A 19,084-nucleotide genomic window follows, 5' to 3' on the forward strand; every position below is an offset into this window, starting at 1 on the left:
GCCACACATATCTTTGCAGACTACCTGGTTTGTAGTTGGAGAACTCTACACACTTGATCTTACACCTCCCCTGGCATGTGCTCCTCTCCCCAGCCACCCACCAGTGGTCATAAGTGATGTCTCGTCTGTCCTTCCTGCCTCTCCAGTATATAACTGGTGGTACCCTGCAGAATCTCAAGGTATGACACATCCATTGCATTTGAAAATTGCTTGGATTTGGAGGAGAGGCAAACAAATGTGGGGCAGGAGTCAAAAGCTAACTGAAGCTAACAGGGTGATTAGGAATGTGGAAGTGGCATGAAGGAAAGAAAGCACACAAGAAAGAAAAATTTTAGGAAGGGAGGTAATGAGTTTAGCTTTTAAGAGGAGATGATGAGTCTAATTTTGGATATAACCAGGGCCAGTCTTAAAATACTTAATGAGGTATGACATGGCACCAGCCAATCAGGATAGATGCCAATGTTAGCTATACGGCTGACTACCAGACTAGGATATATTATGTTGGGTGGAGTGAGCAGGCAGAACAACTTACTGGAAATTAGAGGAGTCGTAGACTTGGGCCAGCAAGTTTATCCCAGATAAACTTCCCACCTGAACTTCGTTTTCCCTTCCCTTTCCTCTAAGGGTTAGACTGTGCCTATATATCAATGGGTGGTAGTCAGCCTTTTCTTTACCCTCTTATCAACCCTTAGGTAGTTTGTCTTAAAATTACTCCCAGGCTCCTAGTTAAAGCACTCCATTGTACTCATCTTCATACTATTTTTCATGACTTTGTAACAGCATAGTCAGACCTCCCCTTCAGCACGTGAAGACCTCTTTTATCCACACAAACAAGAGAGGGCTGACTGCTATAGATTTATGCAAATTCAGTTTTTAACCTGCCAGCCAAAGAATAAGGCATAGGGATTAATTCTTACGATGTTTTTCAGCTTTTGAATTTTGTTTCAGGGAGGATGTTTTTGATTTTTCTTTTTGGCACATTTGATGTAGACATAAAGATGGAAAGTTAATTGTTAGCTCTGGGCATTAAAAAGGGTGAGGATTTTTACCCACCCTTCCTAGAAAGGAAAAGCCTATTGCCTAAGGATTTAACCCTGGATTAATAGCTTTTAATTCAAATTGAAAATACAATACATGTCAAATAACCAAATTGGTTGCATTGGGGGTCACTCAGAGAGAACACGGCTCCTGTAACTTTCTAACAAATGAAGCAAGAAACCTGGATTCTAGTCTAACTTCTGCTAGTGCCAGACTAGGAACTCCAGAGTGTGAGACTTTGATTTTTCTAAATTCTTTCAAAGAGAGATGTGTATTTGTTTCCCTTTTACTGTCCAGGTGTGTAAGAGGTTTAGGTATCTGGAAAGCACTAGCTTGTGTGTCTACTGGCACCTCAGGCTGATTACAAGCTTTTGCCCTTTTATTTCAACTGGCTTAATGGGTATAAGGGGCATTGATAGCAGGGCTATTTGTCATGCAAGGCAGTTGCTGACCTATTCAGTGGAGACAGACTGCCACTTGGGTCTTGACTCTGCCTTGAGCTTTGCCAAGTGATGACATGAACACCCACTCAAACGTCTGCGAAATGTCTGCCTCCTGAGTGCTCCATTTGAGTGCTCCATTTGAAACATCCCCCACCCCACCCTGAACACTGGTTTCCTTGCTGACCTTGCTCTAGTCTCGGGAGTGAGCTTCTTGGCTTTGATCCTATGCTGGCAGAATCAGCTACTCCTCTGAATGTTCAAAAGGCCTCTCTTGGCAGGCATTTCTCTCCCAGATGAGTCGCAGGGCGTTGGAGGCACATCACTTCTTAGTGAGTTTCTTAAGAATGCACTCTATCTGGCTTTAGGCCCAGGGTTATCTGGAAGGAATGATATGTTGGCTGACTACTACATTTGCAGAGATAAGTTTAATGAATTTCTCAATATTTTCAGGTGTATTCTTTACAGTTAAGATTGGCTTCATGAAAAAAAAAACCCACAACAACTCTGTTTTCTCTGCCTTTAACTAGGCCTAAGTTTTTCCCTACCTTGGAATATAAAACTTTACATCATTGCCTTCTGAACTACTGCATCCAGACAACCACCTTTCATTGACTAATTCCTGAATAGGTAGTATATATTATTGATTGTGTTAATTTCTTCATCATCTCTTCTCGTATGAATCCTTGGCAATCTGGTTTCCATTCCCAGTGAACAACTGAAATGATGCTTTTCTGAGCTTTTCTACCAGCCCTTTGTCACTGTCTGTTATTACCCACTAAATCTCTCTGTGGCATTTGGCACTGTTGATTATCTTCTTTCCTTGAAAATGTGTTCAGGGTTCTGATTATATAACACGGGATCTTTTCCTCACCTCTTCAACTCTTCATTTTCTCCTTTGATGTCTCCTTTTCTCCTTGTAGTCATTGACTCAAGTCTTTGTTCTTATCCCTATTCCCCTCCATTTTCAAAATGAATACTTTCATCAAAATGGTAGTGACTCCCTCTAAATGTGTTAAACTGTAATTTCTCACATAAAGTCTGTTCCATACTTCTATCTAACTACTAGTCATTTCCACTTGGATATCCAATCTACCTTCCCAAATTCTCCATTCCAGGAAATAGATGACCGGTTTAAGTCTTGGATCTAACCACCCATAAGTTGTGGGTCTCTGGCCAAGTTACTTTATATTGCCTAAGTTACCTCAACTGGAGAATGGGGGAATGATAGTGATAATAAAGTCCCCTTCAGCGGGGCTTAGCACAGCATCCAGGCACCACAGTAAATGCTTTACAAAAAAAGTTAATTATATTACTTGTTATTATGTACAATACTGCCTTCTCCTTAGTTCTTAAGTCTAGTAATTCAGCAAATTCTCTTCTGCCTTAATAATCTACTTTCTATCTCTGCATCATTTCCACTACCCAGCGAGTGACTGTTTTCATAGAATTTAAGAACCTCTTTCCTGTGTGTTTATAATTTATTAGGCTGCTTTCCAGTTCAAAAAGGTTTACCACTCTCAATGAATCCTATTCAAATTCTTCAACTATCCAAATCTCAGCATCCTGTTCTTGCACTGCTGATCGGTTTCATCTCCTGCTACTTAGTGTATAAACTTCCACTCCAGACAAGGCAATCAACTTCCTTGTCCCTGAATATGCCATGCCATTTCCGCCACCCACACATGTCCTTAGATGGCAATACCTGCCATGGGTGGGGGAGTGGTGATATGAGCCCCATGCATTTGCCATCTTTCATACCTTCTTAAAAAATACATCTTAAATCAATTGATGTTGAAGGAAGGAGAAAATCCTTTTGAAAATCATGGAAACAGGATACAAAGTTCTAGAGGGCATAAAAAGCATAAAAAATAGAAGTAGTTGGCTCATATTATTGATTCTCTAAGTTAAACTGTAATAAAAAGTATTGGTTAATTGATTGAGCACTTTACAGTTTGCCAGGCATTGTACGATAAACATAACCAGAACTGTTTTCCTCTAGTTGCATCTAACTCTTTCCCATATCAAGACAAAGGACTGCACTGCATGTTGTGACCTCTAGATTCTTTTTATAAAGACAAAATTAGGTTTGAGATTATATCCCACAGGATCTACTGTCAAATCCACAGAATTGGCATATGAGTGGTCATTATCAAATAGTATATACTTATTTGGCTTCTAATATATTCAAGGTACTATTTTAGTGCTGTGAGGAAACCGCAAAGAAGAATAAAACATGTCACTTGACTATCCATGTTCTTGACTTGGCAGTATTTTCAGTGCTTGAGTATATTTTTTCAAATATTAATTTTTAGGAAACAATACATCAATGAAGTTAAGAATGTCAAATACTATTACAAGACTTGTGATAAAAAATGATAATCTTCTGCTCCACCCTTCCCTGCGTTTCATTACCCAAAGGTAACCATGATCAGGTCTTAGAGCTTTTTGTTGAGCTACTTAACTCAATATATATAAACAAGTATTCCTTGATTTTTTAATTCTTGCAAGATGAGAATTTAGCTCTCTTATTATCCCTGACCTCTGCTATTTATCACCTTATTCTTTTTAAGATAATCATAATTTTTGGAAAACTAAATATTCAGGGTTTTTATTACTATATTTATATAAACACCTCTCACCATTCACTAAATAATGTATTATGATCACACTTCCTTTCTTATACAACTTTTTTCTTACAGTTAATGATTGCCTCATTTTGTCATTAAAAAAAATTGTTGTACCTCTAATTCTTAAAAAAAATCCTTCCTAATATGGTCAAAAACATTAAATAATCTGTCAGTTTTATCCGTGACATCTCCACTCTCAGGGACTCTCTTGGAATCCTCAATTTCATGTTCCTCTCTAGATTGGCTGTTCTCTTAGCTTCCTGAATATTATAATGGGAAATCTCCTAATATTTCTCTTGAGTTGCATCTCATGTCTTCCTCTTTATTGTTTTTTCTTTTTTTTTTTTTTTTCTTTTTTTTTTTTTGAGGCCATCCTTCATCCTAGCTTCCTGAGGAAGGGTTTATGACACATCTTTTCCTAAACTTCAAACTTGAGTGTTAGTGTGGCTGGGTATAGAACTTTAGAAATCATCATTTCACAGAATTTTGAAAGCATTGATCTCCATTGTCTTCATCTTTCAATGTTGCTGCTGGTAAATCCAAAATTGTGCTGACATCACTCCTCCATTGTTATCATTTCTTGTCCTTTTTTTACTTTGTGACTTTTTAATCTTTTAAAACATATTTAGCTTTTTGTGATGCTTGGATATAATTTTATGGGTTCAATTTTCTATCCTTACTTGGAAATCTTTAGTGTCCTATTAGTTCTGAAACACTACATATTTGTTCTGAAACTCTAAATTATATCGTTGTGTGAAGTTTATTTTTGAGTTATTCACAAAGAAGCATCCTGATATGACCATGCATTGATTATTCAGTGACTATCAATCTCACATGTTTGAAATTAATTGCCCCTTTCTCAATGTATCCTATTCTTTTTTTCATTACTTGTAGCTTAGAACAAATAGTGCCACTCATACCATTTTAAGAATGTGTCTATCTCTACTGATGTTTATAAACATATTTATTGAAATATAATTTAAGTACTATATAATTCACCTATTAAGTATACACCTCACTTTTTGTAGTGTAAGCACAGAGTTCTATGTACATCACTACAATGTACACTATAACCTCTAGACAAAACCCTCTATCCATTAGCAGAAATTCCCCATTTCCCATTCCATCCTGTCCTTGTAATCACTAATCTAATTTCTAACTGTGTATATTTGTCTATTTGGACATTTCGTATAAATGGAATCATACAATTTGTGGTCTTTTATGATTGGTTTCTTTCATTAGTACAGTGTTTCCAATGTTTATCCATGTTGCTGTGGGTATCAGTATCTCATTCCTTTTTATTGTCAAATTCAACTAAACATCAAGTTTTTTGAAGACAGATTTCACCTTTGTATGTTCAACACCTAGCCTAGTATTTGGCTGCTGTTAATATCTAACCTATTTATTAAATAGATGGATGGCTAATGCTAAGTCTATTTTCAAATTTGCCCTCACAGTTCTACTTTCAAAAATTTTATCTGACCGTTCCCCCCAACAAAGATTTTATTTCAAAAAAGTTTGAAGAAGATTTAGATAAAAATTATTCTAAATATAGATTATTCTTAATTTCTCTTCACAGTGGGAATTGTATACTTGCCACAACTATCTCCTTTATATCAGACCTTCGTTGGGGTTTTGTGGTTTGTACCTCAGGCATTTAATCAAGTTCATAGTCATAACCAAAGCAAGATTGAGGCAAAACAGTTTTTAGCTTGGTTCTAGAGTCTCTTTACTTTGCTGAAGGGGATGGCCTTGATCATCAAACCAATGTAATAGTTGGGTTCTTGTGGAACTCTGCTCTGATTTAGCACCACAGGGTTTTTTTGTTTTTTGTTTTTTTTCCTGACAGCACTGTTTTTCTCTTTTAATTCTTTTCATTTCTTTAAGCTGAACAGAATTAGGTCAAAGTTGAGGCATTAGCATTCCTTCTGGTGTTCTGTCAAGAACAGGTCAGATTGTGCGGTTTCCTCTCCTATCTCTTTGTCCAGTCGACATTGGGAGACAAAAAATTTGTTAAGACTTGTAACTATGTTTTCATGGTTCCTCCAAAGTGCTGCATTCTTAAAAGAAAATTCACATACACAACAATTTAGGAAGCCTCCCCACTTGAATATTTAAGGATCGTTTAAGAAGACTTCAGTTTGAAGAAATACAAATGAATAAATGACTTCTCAAATGTACCTTTCCGTGATTCTAAAGTATTTCAAGTCCTAACACAATGATACTAAAACATGTGGGAGATGGGTATGATTGAGCAGATACCAAAAATTAAACTCACATCTATTTGCAGGCTATAGTTTCCATCTATGTTTATGACTTCAAAAACAAGGATTTAATTTTTTAAACTAGTTTAATGGCCTTGAATTGTTTTTGAACAGCTGGAAATCTTTTACAGTAACATCAAAAGTGATTACTCCTTCATGGCAAGAGATCAGGGGGTTTGTGTCTCTTGGATTGATGTTAACTCAAACATTTTTTTTTTTCTGAACACACACACACAGTATTTTTTTTTTTAAATAAGTCTTTTATTCTGAATTCAGGGGCTATGAAAAAGCTTTAAATGCCCTCTGTAGGGGAGCTCAAACCCAACAATGCAAACATCTGACTTTATCCTTATGTTTCTTCCTCAAAAAGATGAGAAGGACACAGGGGAAAGTTTGCCTATTTTTATCCATGAAACAAGGTCACTAAATATGTTATGTCAGTTAAATCAAATTCCTATCTTTTAAAATGTTTCTATATTATATATCAGGTCTTCTTTTTGCTATAATTCAAGAGTGACATGGGTTCTGTAACTATTATTTTCCTAGTTGGTTATTACAGTCTGAATTTTTGGTTGACATTTCTGAAATAAATATAGCTACTGAAGCACTAGCATTCTGATTTAAAAATCTGACTACATTAGAAGAAAATTAACCTTTTCAAAAAGCCACTGTTCTAAGGAATGATTTTAATCAAATGAGCTTTAAATGTTGTACCTGCATTTAGAATTTTTAGAAGGATTGTAATTCCCCAGTGATCTACTTTTTGAAGGAGAAAAAAAATGAAATAAACTATGAGAAAAGTAACCATGAAAGTTATAAAGAAGATCCTAAATGAAACCAATTTTTTTAAAACTTAAATGTTTTTTAAAGTAACATCAGGTTCAGGGGCGCCTGTGTGGCTTGGTCGGTTAAGCGTCCGACTTCGGCTCAGGTCATGATCTCACGGGCTGTGAGTTCGAGCCCTGCGTCGGGCTCTGTGCTGACAGCTCAGAGCCTGGAGCCTGTTTCAGATTCTGTGTCTCCCTCTCTCTGACCCTCCCCCGTTCATGCTCTGTCTCTCTCTGTCTCAAAAATAAATAAACGTTTAAAAAAAATTAAAAAAAAAAGTAACATCAGGTTCAGAAATCAAGGTAGAAACTGACTTTATTTTAAGTAGTTTGATATCTTCAAAGAAAAATATCAGGTTGTATAAATATCCAATAAAGAGAAAGGTTTCTGTTGGAATTCTGTGATATGTTTATTCATTTATTTCATATTTGATAGGTACTTACACTGTATAAAACACTGAGGGAGGAGTTAGGGAACTCTTGCAGAGAATTCCCAGATCTCTTGTACAGAACAGATTGTTAAGATATGAAACACTTCCTATACATACTAAACCTTTGAATGAAAATCGTAGTGCACACAGTGTTTAGTCTACAAACTCAAGTGTACAAGATATATTTTTACTCTTAGTAAAATGGGCTTAATTCGGTACCCAAATCCTGATATCATAATATCAGGGAGATATTGAAGAGCATCTCACCTCAAGAATTCTTGGTGTTCCTTTTTACTCTGGGGTTAGGCTGAGATATTGAGGCTTGTTATGGATTGAATTGTTTGGCCCCAAAAGATACGCTGAAGTTTTAACCTGCAGTACCTCAGAATGTTACCTTACTTGGAAATAGGGCCATTGTAGGTATAATTAGTTAAGATGAGGTTATACTGGAGTCATATGGGCCCTTAGTCCAATATAACTGGTGTTCTTATAAGAAGAGAAGAGAAACGTGCTGGGAGAAGACTGCCATGAGATGATGGGGACAGAGACTGGAATGATGCATCTATAAGTCATCAAGGATTGCCAATACCTCCAGAAGCTGCAAGAGGCAGGGAATGATTCTTCCCTATAGCTTTCAGAGGCAGCATGGCCCTGTTGACATCTTGGTTTTAGACTTCTAGGCTTTAGAATTGTGAGACAATAACTGTCTGTTGTTCTAAGTCACCTGGTATGTGGTAATTTGTTAGGAAATGAACACAAGGCCTTATACCAGGCAAGGTGTCATGGTGGGGTGGCAGAGCATCTGGTCTCTGGTCTTTTGGACACATAAATGTGAGCAGGCCACTGTCCCTGTTTACCTGACTCTTCCGGCCTGGTAGTTTTTGTTGTTTGAATACCATGCTTGGGACTCAGGTACTTTTTAGGAGTCAGGAACCTCTGAATTCTTTGCCTGATGTATCAAGTGACCATGGTTAAGGCTCTGACACACCCTGGGGTACTATGCAGGAGGAGTAAGTCTTCCCCATTTTGTCTCCTAGCCCTGGGAGAAAGTTGACTATTTTGGCAGAAAGCTCCTTTCTTCTGCCTGCTTTTCCAGACTATTCTGTTTCTTCTTTCAAAACCCGTGTCCCTTTTACCCTTTCTCAAGTCTTATAAATTCTCCTAAGGGATTAGAATTTTGGAAAACCTCAGGGAGAGGCCTTCCTCTGTTTTTACCCCTCTCCTTCCCTTCCCCCAGGCAATGAAACAACAAACAATGGAGGAGAGCCTGTTATAGGTAGACTGGGGAGCGAAAGCATGGAAAATATAAGTAAGAAATGTCTATAAAGTAATCTACCAAACTATTATTCACTCACACATTTATTAACAAGGCAACATTAAATTAGTCAATGGATTTTTTAACTATTTGCTCAGACTCCTTATGCTTTGACAATAAATTAAGTTTAGCAGATTGGGGCTGAGCAAAGAGATCAAAAGAATAGTCTTTAATGCAATGTTTCAGTGTTGAAAAACTATTAATAGGTCTCTCCAAGATTCCATTTTAGGAAATTTTTGCATGAATAATTGACTGACTCGACCATATATGTTGCTGATCACCCCATGACAGGCATATTGATTTTTAAGGCAAGCAAAGTAACCAGACACAACAAATTAAGAGCCAGTTATCTTGGCTTTCTTAAATCAGTGATTCCAAACCTGGCTCAGAATCATTGAGGCTCTTTTTAACAGTACATGCCCAGATTTCAATCTTGGACATTTCCATCTGGAGTAAGATAAGGGAATCTGTGGTTCTTAAAAGTCCCTGGGTGATTTTGGCCAAACTGAGGGAAGCACTAATCTAAAAGATGAAATTAATTTAATAATTTGAGCAATGATTACTAATATAAGTATAGTCCAAATTAACACATATATTTAGTGTTTTGGGATACTGTCTTCTATCACCTGCATAACCTTTGCTTTAGCAGAATTAGTTCAATAGGTTACACTTACCTTTTTATTTTGATATCCACAATTGGCATTTAAAAGAGATTCATTAACTTCTTGGACATAAGCCTTTACTAAGGTCCCATTAGACTGGTAGGAAGATTTCTTGCCATTTGATAAAAGGAGAAACTGAATCTGTTTCTAAGTGACAGAAAAGTTCGTCACTTACCAGGACAAGGGCATTCCCAAATATCCTGTAGCAGAATAAGCTTACATGTGTCCTGTGTTATCCTGGGCCTTTGAGTACCTATTTAGACCTCAAATGACACTATCTAGTCCTCTTAATTTAACACTATTGGCACTTCTGAAATTAATCATCAAAGTATTCTAAATTACTTATGTTGTTTGACTGCTAATAAAAATGACTCATTTTCAGTGGAAGGCTGTCTTTAAAATACCTGCTCCAATATAAGACTCTCACCTACTTCATTCAGCAAGTATTGTAGGTGTGTATGTGAGTGTGTGTGTGTGTGTGTGTGTGTAGTAAGGTGGGCCTATCACACTCCTTTTCCCACTCTTGGCTAAGATATGCCAATCAGGAACAATAAAGCACCAATACAATAACAAAACAAGACAAGATCAGGTGAATTGCTTAACTAGATGCATCTAGTAAATTTAGAACAAACACAGTTGATCTGGTAGATTTAGAAAGCCATAACACAAAGTCTATCCAACTGCTAAAATTCACTGGATAATTCAGTTCAGATAAAAATATACATACAGAGAAGCGCCTAACAGAAAGACACCGTCTAGCTAATTGTAGGACAAGAGTCTTTGTTAAGTACTTGATGCAAAAAGGCCAAGTGCTGGTGTAAAAGGCTTCCAGGAAAGCAGGAAAGGAATGCTTACTGACCTAACCTGCTGGACCTTATCACTTCTCTAGAAGTTGCGGTATTTAGAATTGTTTGTGTAAGAAGTAATAAAAACCATGGCAGGCCGATACCTGTTAAGCTGCTGACACATGTTGTCCATGCAGCTCGCGGATTGGCTCTGTGTTCCTTCATGTGGGGGCCAGAGTAGTTTCATAGCCCTCATGCTGGCCAAACAAAGTCAAGTCTGAAAAAAAAAAAATCAACCCTGACCTCAGTGCCACCTTCTTTTCTCTCAACTCCTGGTCAAGGGTGATGTCACTTGCATTTGGAGGGATATGTTAGCTTTGGGAAGACGTCAGCTTGATTGTTCTGAATTGCTTTGCTGTTCTCTTCTCATAAGGCTGTTTTTCTGCATAGGATTTCTGGCTAACTAGCTTCTTTCCTTTGGTTTTCTTTCCTATTTTTACCTAAATCTGTGTTCTTCACTGGTCCTCAGATACTCACCATCTGGTTACCATCTGATGTGATTCAGGTGTTACTACACCTGAGGATTTGAGTGGTGGAGTGAGGGTCTCTACTGCAAAATGCTCCCAAAAACTATTTCTGGGGAGCTTAAGATGGGTATTGCCACAGGTACTGCTCTCCTCTACGTGAATACTTTGGGGAGTATTTTTAAATGTTTCCGTTCAGTTCATTCGTCTTTAGTGGTAGGTTTATTATAAAATAATTTGCTAAGTCAAATGAAAACAGCAATAACTTGCTCAGTAACAAGATTAATATATTTTTAGCAAATCAGTGCCACTCATTATGGATTGTACCTTTTCGTTTGTAAATAAGGGGCTGGTAGAAAGCGCAAGGCAGGTTGACAGCATTGTGTAGGTGGTACAGCGACAACCTTAGAGTATACCACTTATAGATTTGTCTTGGAGTAATGGCAAAGTGACTCAACTTGCTACTTGGGAAATTTAATCTCACAGGAGTTTTCCAGAATTAGATGCATACACGGGGAAAAAAAAATCCTATGAAAATCAGAGAAGCTGGTCACCATTAAAATTCAGTCTTGGGAGTTATTTTCCCACATTCGAGCTGAAAGTTTCCTATGATCCTCAACTTGAACACATTTCACATTTCATTAAACGGTATCTCCATGTGTTGCTCGTGCCAGAAACCTGGGAATTGTCTTCGACAGCTCTGTTTCTTTTGCCTTTGTAGTGAACGCGTTACCAAATGTGGCTGTGTCAACCCCCAAAGTGCCTTTGAATCTGTCAACTCTTGTCTCCATTGCTACCATCTTCTGCTTACACAGAACCCCTCACTGGTTCTGCTTTCGCACTTACCCCTTCCAATCAGTTCTGTATAGGGCAACCAACATGATCTGCGTGTGAATTTTCATCCATGTTGCACATGTGCAGAGTGAGTGTGCATGTGCAGAGAATTATCACAAAGAATTGAGCAATTCTTATAATAACTACCCAGAAATAACAAAGAGCTGTCCCTTTCCTCCTCCATTCTCAGTCCCCAGCAGTAATCACTGGTACCCCTTTTTAGTTGTTTAGCATTTATATTATATTTCTAAATTACATGTTTATAGTGTTCTCACCTGACTTTTCTATTTTTTAAAATGTTTATTTATTTATTTTTTTATTTTTCAGAGAGAGAGTGAGCAGGGGAGGGGGAGAGAGAGAGAGAGAGAGAGAGAGAGAGAGAGAAGGAGAGAGAATCCCAAGCAGGCTCTGCACGGTCAGTCCAGAGGGCAATAAGAGGGCTTGAACTCACGAGCTGTGAGATCATGACCTCAGTCGGACGTTTAACTGACTGAGCCACCCAGGCTCCCCATTGTCTTTCTGTTTTAAACTGCTAAGAACAGATACTACACTTGATCTTAGCCAAAAGGCCAAGAAACGATGATTTTTCTGTTTTAGATATTACCTTTTGACTTACTGTTTACTATGAAATGATGAGAATTTATGCTCTCCTAAACACCTCTTTCTCTCTTCTCAGCCCTACCCCACCTTCCTAATAGAATGTCATACTTGTGAGTTAGATCAAAATTCAGGGTTTGTCTTGCTCTGAGAATAATTTTTAATCACAGCTGAGTCATATGGTAGACTATTATTGTATTTCTTTTCCTGTTTGACTTGTTTCCTCTGTTAATAATTGCCTGGTTTTTGTTTGCTTAGTTATCTATATATGTATCACTAATCCATCCCTGATTCTCCACAAAAACTGGGAGCTCCAGTACTGACACATGGCCATGTTCCAATACAGTCTGGTGGCTCTCAAGGGCTGCTACACAGAGGCCAGGGGAGTTATTTTGCCATTATTCTGAGGATTTCCATTACTTCTCTTTTGTATTGGATTCCCTGTCTCTTAGACCCACTGATTGAAGGGATTTTGTTCTGTTCTCATACTTGATTGAGAGAATTAATTCTAGGTTGGAAATCATTTGCGCTCCAAAATTTGAATTACTCCATTATTTTCTAGCTTCTAGTATTAATATTGAGTAATCCAATGCCATTGTGTTTCTGGATCTTTTCCATGTGACTTCCCCTCTATTCTATTTCTTGAGTCCCTTTTAGGACCAATGGGCCATGGTGTGGGTTTCTTCTTGCTCCCTGCATTGGTTTTATTCCCTGTTTGTTCTTCTTTTTTTGCTATTTCCATATTTTGGTTTCTGATTCTCCCATTAGAGATTTTCCTCGACTGTCTAGTGATTTCTGGCTTTCCATTTATGTTCAGGGTGCTGCTGGGAGGATTTGTCAACAGGGGACTTTACTCCAGAGCAGTGGGTTTTGCAACCTAAGGCCCATGGGTCAAAGCTGACCCGCTGCTTGTTTTGTATGGTGGTAGGAATGGTTTTTATAGTGCTAAATGTTGAAGGTAAAGCATGAGGATAATAACATTCTGTGACACATGTAACTTCTTCCCACTTTTACTCTAATTAGCCTCCTGTCAAGCACTGAGTGAATCCTCGAAGTTGGAATTCCTATATAGAAGAAAACCATCTCACCTCCACCTCCAAGGGCTATGTTCTTCAGTTGACCATTCCAACTAGCAGACAGCTCTAGCACCAATACAACTCAGACAGTTCAGGCACTGTCCCCTCAAACCTGCTTCGACCTGAATGGTTTGAAAACACAAAGCTGGTAGGGCTGCTCCAGAGAGGACAGTACTGTAACTGTTTGGTACCAAAATTGGCAAGTCCCAGATGGGTCCTATGGGACACTCTGCACCAGAGGGGCAGGACAGGGGGCTGAAACATAGCAGAGATTTGTGGGAACATATGCATACCCAGCACCTGAGGTTACTTATGTTTGCAAGGTGAATGAAATCTTTCAAATACGTTGATCAGCTCGCATTACTCTAGTACTCAAACATTTCCATGGTTTCCCATCATGCTTAGCACTACCCCTAAGTTCCTGACCATAGCCTAGAAGGCCCTGCATGCTCTGGCCTCCACTCTCTCTCTCTCTGACTTCCTCTGCTGCTGGTTTATCCTTTGCTTGCTCTGCACTCCCCACACCAGCCTCCTCACTGCTCCTTGACCATGCCGAGCTAGTCTCTTCAGGATCTTTTCATTTGCTCTTCACCTTGCCTGGTGTAGTTTCCCACATCTGCATATGTTTTGTCTGTTTCATCGGACACCCATTCCCCACCTTTGCTCTCTCCATGCTGTAAGATTGATCCTTACAAGTTACATCTCCCAGCCTCCTTTGCCAATTGACTTCTAGTTAAGTTTGGTCAGTGAGAGATATTTATTTTGGGGGGGAGAAGAAAAGGAAAGAAGCAGGGAGAGAATTTTGGAGATTTCTTCCCTTTTCTCTATTTTTGGGTAGTATCTCCAGAAATCACTGCATCTTTGCCATGGTCCCAGCATTTGCAAAGTGGCTTGGCTTTTGGGCTTGTTTTCCTTATTCTTCAGTCCAAAGGTCAACTGCAAATCTCTGGGTTATCTCATTGTCACCTGTTTGCTCTTAAAGCATTTCTAACATCATCATAATTAATTCTCCATATTAAACCTAGACCATTGTTTATTGGACTACTGCTTTCCTGCTTGGATTCTGACTGATATATCTTGCTTTATGTTTTCCATAGCACTTTACCACTACCTGTTTTTACATTAGTATTGGTTTACTTGTTTATTTCCTGTCTCCCCTATTAGAATGTAACTTCCATGAGGCCCGCAGGATAAAGACTCTAGAGCAAGTATCTGAACCTGCTGAGGAATAGAGGGCCATGAATTTCCACTTCCTGACAATTCACCAGAAAGCTGGAAAGAAGGGCCAGCTATGTATTATTTTTTTGGAGAAGAGTAGGGAAGGAGGCAGGCACATTTGGCAAGATGGAATCTGAGTCAAGTGCTACACAGAAAGCATTAGCTTCTCTAACACAGCTTTTTTTTTTTAATGTTTGTTTTTGAGAGAGAGAGAGACAGAGAGACAGAGAGACAGAGAGACAGCATGAGCAGGAGAGGGACAGAGAAAGAGGGAGACAAAGAATCCAAAGCAGGCTCCAGGCTTCCAGCTGCACAGAGTCGGATAAGGGGTTTGAACTCACGGACCATGAGATCATGACCTGAGCCGAAGTCGGATGCTTAACTGACTGAGCCACTCAGGTGCCCCTAACGAAGCTTTAACTATGTTCTAAATTATATTTTCAGCTTTAGGGAAGGTGTTCAAGTTCTGGCCCCAGGAACCCATTGAGAGTAATGGGAACTGTCTCTATGTAGAGGAGGTGAACTATGGGAAATTTTGAGCACATTAAGGGAAGAAACCTGCGGACCTGCAGGGGGAGGAGGATGCAGGGTTTTCTATGAAACTAAGCAGGTAGGAACTCATGTAATAAAATACTGATAGTTAACATGGGATTTGTGACACACAAATCTGTGTGTCCTATCCTAAGAGTTTTGCATTATTAACTAATGTGAATATATGTGACTAACAATGTGTAAAACTGTATTAAGCCACACATTTGAAAATACCAAAACTATCGCTTCTCAGCCTTTTCGCTAAGATCAAGTGAAAATACCAAAACTAACCACATACTCTATATGTTTAAAAGAAGAGCAATTTAACTTGTTCTTGAATTACTGATTTACTTTTGAAAGAACACATCAGTTATGTAAATAAACAAACCTATAAATATCAATCCTGGACACATAGCAGCATATAGGAGTAAGTGTAACTTACTTGCTAAACACTAAAGTAACAGAAATGAAAGATGGCTTCTTGTCTCCTCACAGAGGGCCATGTACATGTACATGTGGGTCTCTTCTACATCATTCCATTTTAGTAGCCACTTTCATTTCTAACAGTTATTTAGGAGTATGGGTTTTAATTTCCAAGTAGGTAGAATTGCTTGGGTATTTTTTTTATTATTTATTCTATTTTTTTTGGATTATGACTATAGAATGTGGCCTGTAAAGTCTCTTTCTTTTTCTTTCTTTCTTTCTCTTTCTTTCTTTCTTTTTTTTTTTTCTTTCTTTCTTCTTTCTTCTTTTTTTAGTAAGCTTCACACCCAGTGTGGAGCCCAGTGTGGGGCCCAAACTCATGATACTGAGATCAAGACCTGACCTGAGACAAAAAATTGAACACTCAACCAACTGAGCCACCCAGGCACCCCTTAAAGTCTCTACTTTAAAGTTTTTTGCTAATGACATCTTTTTGTGGCCACTACACAACTGATTTTGTAAATACGTCATGGGCATGTAGGAAGAAAAATAATATTGTCTATTTGAAGCATCTCTCCTTACATTATTATGAGTTGCTTATTGTATCATTTTATCTTTTTTTCTTACTTATTTTGTATTATTCATACTTTTTAGCCTACTTCTGACGAGATATTTTTAAATCTCTCACAATATCTTGGATATATTTGCATTTCTAAAGATTTTTCTTGTTTATATGCTGTTTTGTGCATATAGATCTATGAATGTTATCTTTTTTTGAAAAATATGACTTTTATAACTTGTGACTCATCATATTTTCTCTTTTTCCCGTTTCACACTTGGAACCTTAAACTTAGTTTATGTAATATTAATGTTTCCTCTGCTATTTATTTTTGTGATTACCTAGTATTAGTTTGCTCTCCCTTTTGTGTTTAGCCTTAAAAAACATCCACTGTTGAACGTGGTTTTCTTATAAATAATATGTAGCTCAGGCTTAAAATTTTTTTCTTTAATACTAAAGTAACAGTACTTGTTTTTAAATAGGAATATTCTATCTGGTCACATTCAAGGTTACGATGGATATACTTGGTTTTATCCAATCTGGCTGAATTAATATTTACATCTTAATTCGCTATGCCTTTATTTCTATTTATTTTTGCAAGTGATCAATTTACTTTTCATTCTTTAATTTCCCTTTTCAGTTTGGAAGTTCTCTTGAATATTTCTATTTGGCCATTGGTATATTTCCCTTTTATTGCCCTTTTGATCAGACACATATTTATCCATTGGATTGACCCCAAATTTTCTACTATGCAAAAACTCAGGGCCTTTAGTCAAGTCATAAGTGAATGATGCATCTCAAGAAGCAATGTTTTCTTTCTCTGATAAGGTTTCAGAAGCTTAAGGCATTGGGAAAAAGTAGGTGTGTTCCAACAGTAGAGTTTGTGAAGAAATTAAGACCAGAATAACAAAGGAGACAGTGGCCTCATTGAGTAGCCACACAGGGTCCACAAGGTGAGCCACAGAGTTCTGAAAATGGGATTAAGAGTCATCTGGTACATATGCAATGGAGGATCTGCACATGGGCCTTTAGTCTGACTTGTAAGAACTGCCCTCCCTAAGTCTTACAGGGTATGCCTTAGGAGAAGGCTCTGGTTCCATCTGGCCAGGTGGTCAGAGGAATGCTAACAAGTCCGAGGTTGGGAAATATAAATTGATCAATCCCTCTATGGTGGGAAGCCTAATGATCAGTAGTAAGAATGACCAGAATTTTATATAAATGTGCAATAGCAATTAAACACATTACTGATTCCTTATGTTCTTTCAGTAAAACATGACAGTAATGAACTTACATAGATGACTCTAAAACTGCAATGGTCTCCATGAAAACATGAATGCATTGTTCATTAGGGAATCTAGTTCTCATCTCTTTATGAGGCAGCACTGTGTTTCCCTCAAAGTCTCTGAGACCAGCTTCCCCAGGCCTCTGTGACTTTAAACTTTTGCTTGACAAGAACATCACTTTCTTCCAATGGACAGAATATAAAGCAGGGCCTGAGTGGAGGCTGCAGCCCCACAGAGCCCACCCCTCTGGCTTGTTTCCTCACTATTCTACTCTTCTTTCTCATTCTGTGTTTTTCAGTTAATCTTGAAAATCCCACCTTGCCTGCTTTCTCCAACATATTTAGATTCTAAACTTGGTTCACAATTTTGCTCAAGATGAATCTTTTCCAAAAGAATTCCATGACTCAGCCCATTTTATAATTTAGGCTTTGTGTCTCCTCTCCTAACCTTAAATATTTATGTATTTTTTTCCTTTTCCATCAATATAAAAAGCTCTTTAAGGTCATAAAATGTGTCTTTTGCTTAGTTTTCTCCTTCTTTACTCTAGAATAGTTGTATGTGGGTCTTAAATACTTTTTTAAAAAGTTCATTTAATTGATGTTTGCACTGGAAGTATAGAAATAGGCAAATATAAAAATGGAAGAAATAGTTTTTAAGACCAGCAGAGCAGCATTGCAAATTATTTTAGGAAGAGCTATTGAAATATCAATGGATAAAAAAAAAACTATTTTTAGAACTGTGAGAATCAGTGAAGCAGAATTCTAGCATTAAATGGTGTTATTGAAAATGATGAAAGAACCAACAACACAATAAAAATGGATGAAGGATATAAATACATTCCCAGAGACAGAAACACAAAAGCCTCTTGTTAAACACATGAAGAGATACTCAACCTCACTCATAGTAAGAGAAATTCATATTAAACTGATAGGAAGTTCTGATTCTTATCAAGACAGAGTGAGAGGAATCAGATTTAATCTTCTGCCTTAATAAAATAGAAAACTAGACAAAATACATGAGAGTTTTCAGACATTAGGCAACAAGCAGTCCAGGTCTGTGATCCCTGAAAAAAATAAACAAAAACAAAAAAACAAAAAACCAACAGCGAACAAACAACAAAAAAGAAAGAACTATATAGCAGTCTCTCCTTATCTGTGGTTTTGCTTTCTGTAGTTTTAGTTACCACGGTCAACTGTGTTTGTTAGTAGCCTAACGCTGCATCACAGTGCCTGCGTCATTCACTTCACTTCATCTCATCACATAGGCATTTTATCATCTCACATTATCACAAGAAGAGGAAGGTGAGTACAATATAATGAGGTATTTTGAAAGAGAGAAAGAGACTACATTCACGTAACTTTTATTATGCATTGCTACAATTGTTCTATTTTATTATGAGTTCTTTGTTAATCTCTTACTGTGCCTAATTTAGAAATTAAACATTATCATAGGTATGTGTGTATAGAAAAAAATATATATATATGGTTTGATGCTATCTGTGGTTCAAGCATCCACTGATTTGTCTTGAAATGTAGTCTCCACAAATAAAATGAAACTACTGTAATTGCTCTAGCTTGCTGTGCCTGGACAGTTTCTAGGCTTTGGTGCAGAAAGAGGGAACCCAGCAGAATAGACTCTCTGGCTGAG

General features: G+C 37.7%; 1 long non-coding RNA gene and 1 pseudogene across 2 annotated transcripts in view; both read right to left on the minus strand.

Annotated features, from left to right (window-relative positions):
- LOC123379161 overlaps nucleotides 1-19,084 on the minus strand; it is a 53,013-nt gene that overhangs the window by 24,079 nt on the left and 9,850 nt on the right. For both annotated transcript variants that reach the window (XR_006583248.1, XR_006583249.1), the window contains exons 2-3: nucleotides 3,240-3,324; nucleotides 1,666-1,858 (exon numbers count right to left, since the gene is read on the minus strand). This is a non-coding gene — a long non-coding RNA (uncharacterized LOC123379161). The remainder of the gene's footprint in view (nucleotides 1-1,665; nucleotides 1,859-3,239; nucleotides 3,325-19,084) is intronic.
- LOC111562205 lies at nucleotides 12,186-12,331 on the minus strand (annotated as a pseudogene).

Source organism: Felis catus, chromosome C1 (assembly GCF_018350175.1).
Source record: "Felis catus isolate Fca126 chromosome C1, F.catus_Fca126_mat1.0, whole genome shotgun sequence".
Classification (NCBI taxonomy): domain Eukaryota; kingdom Metazoa; phylum Chordata; class Mammalia; order Carnivora; family Felidae; genus Felis; species Felis catus.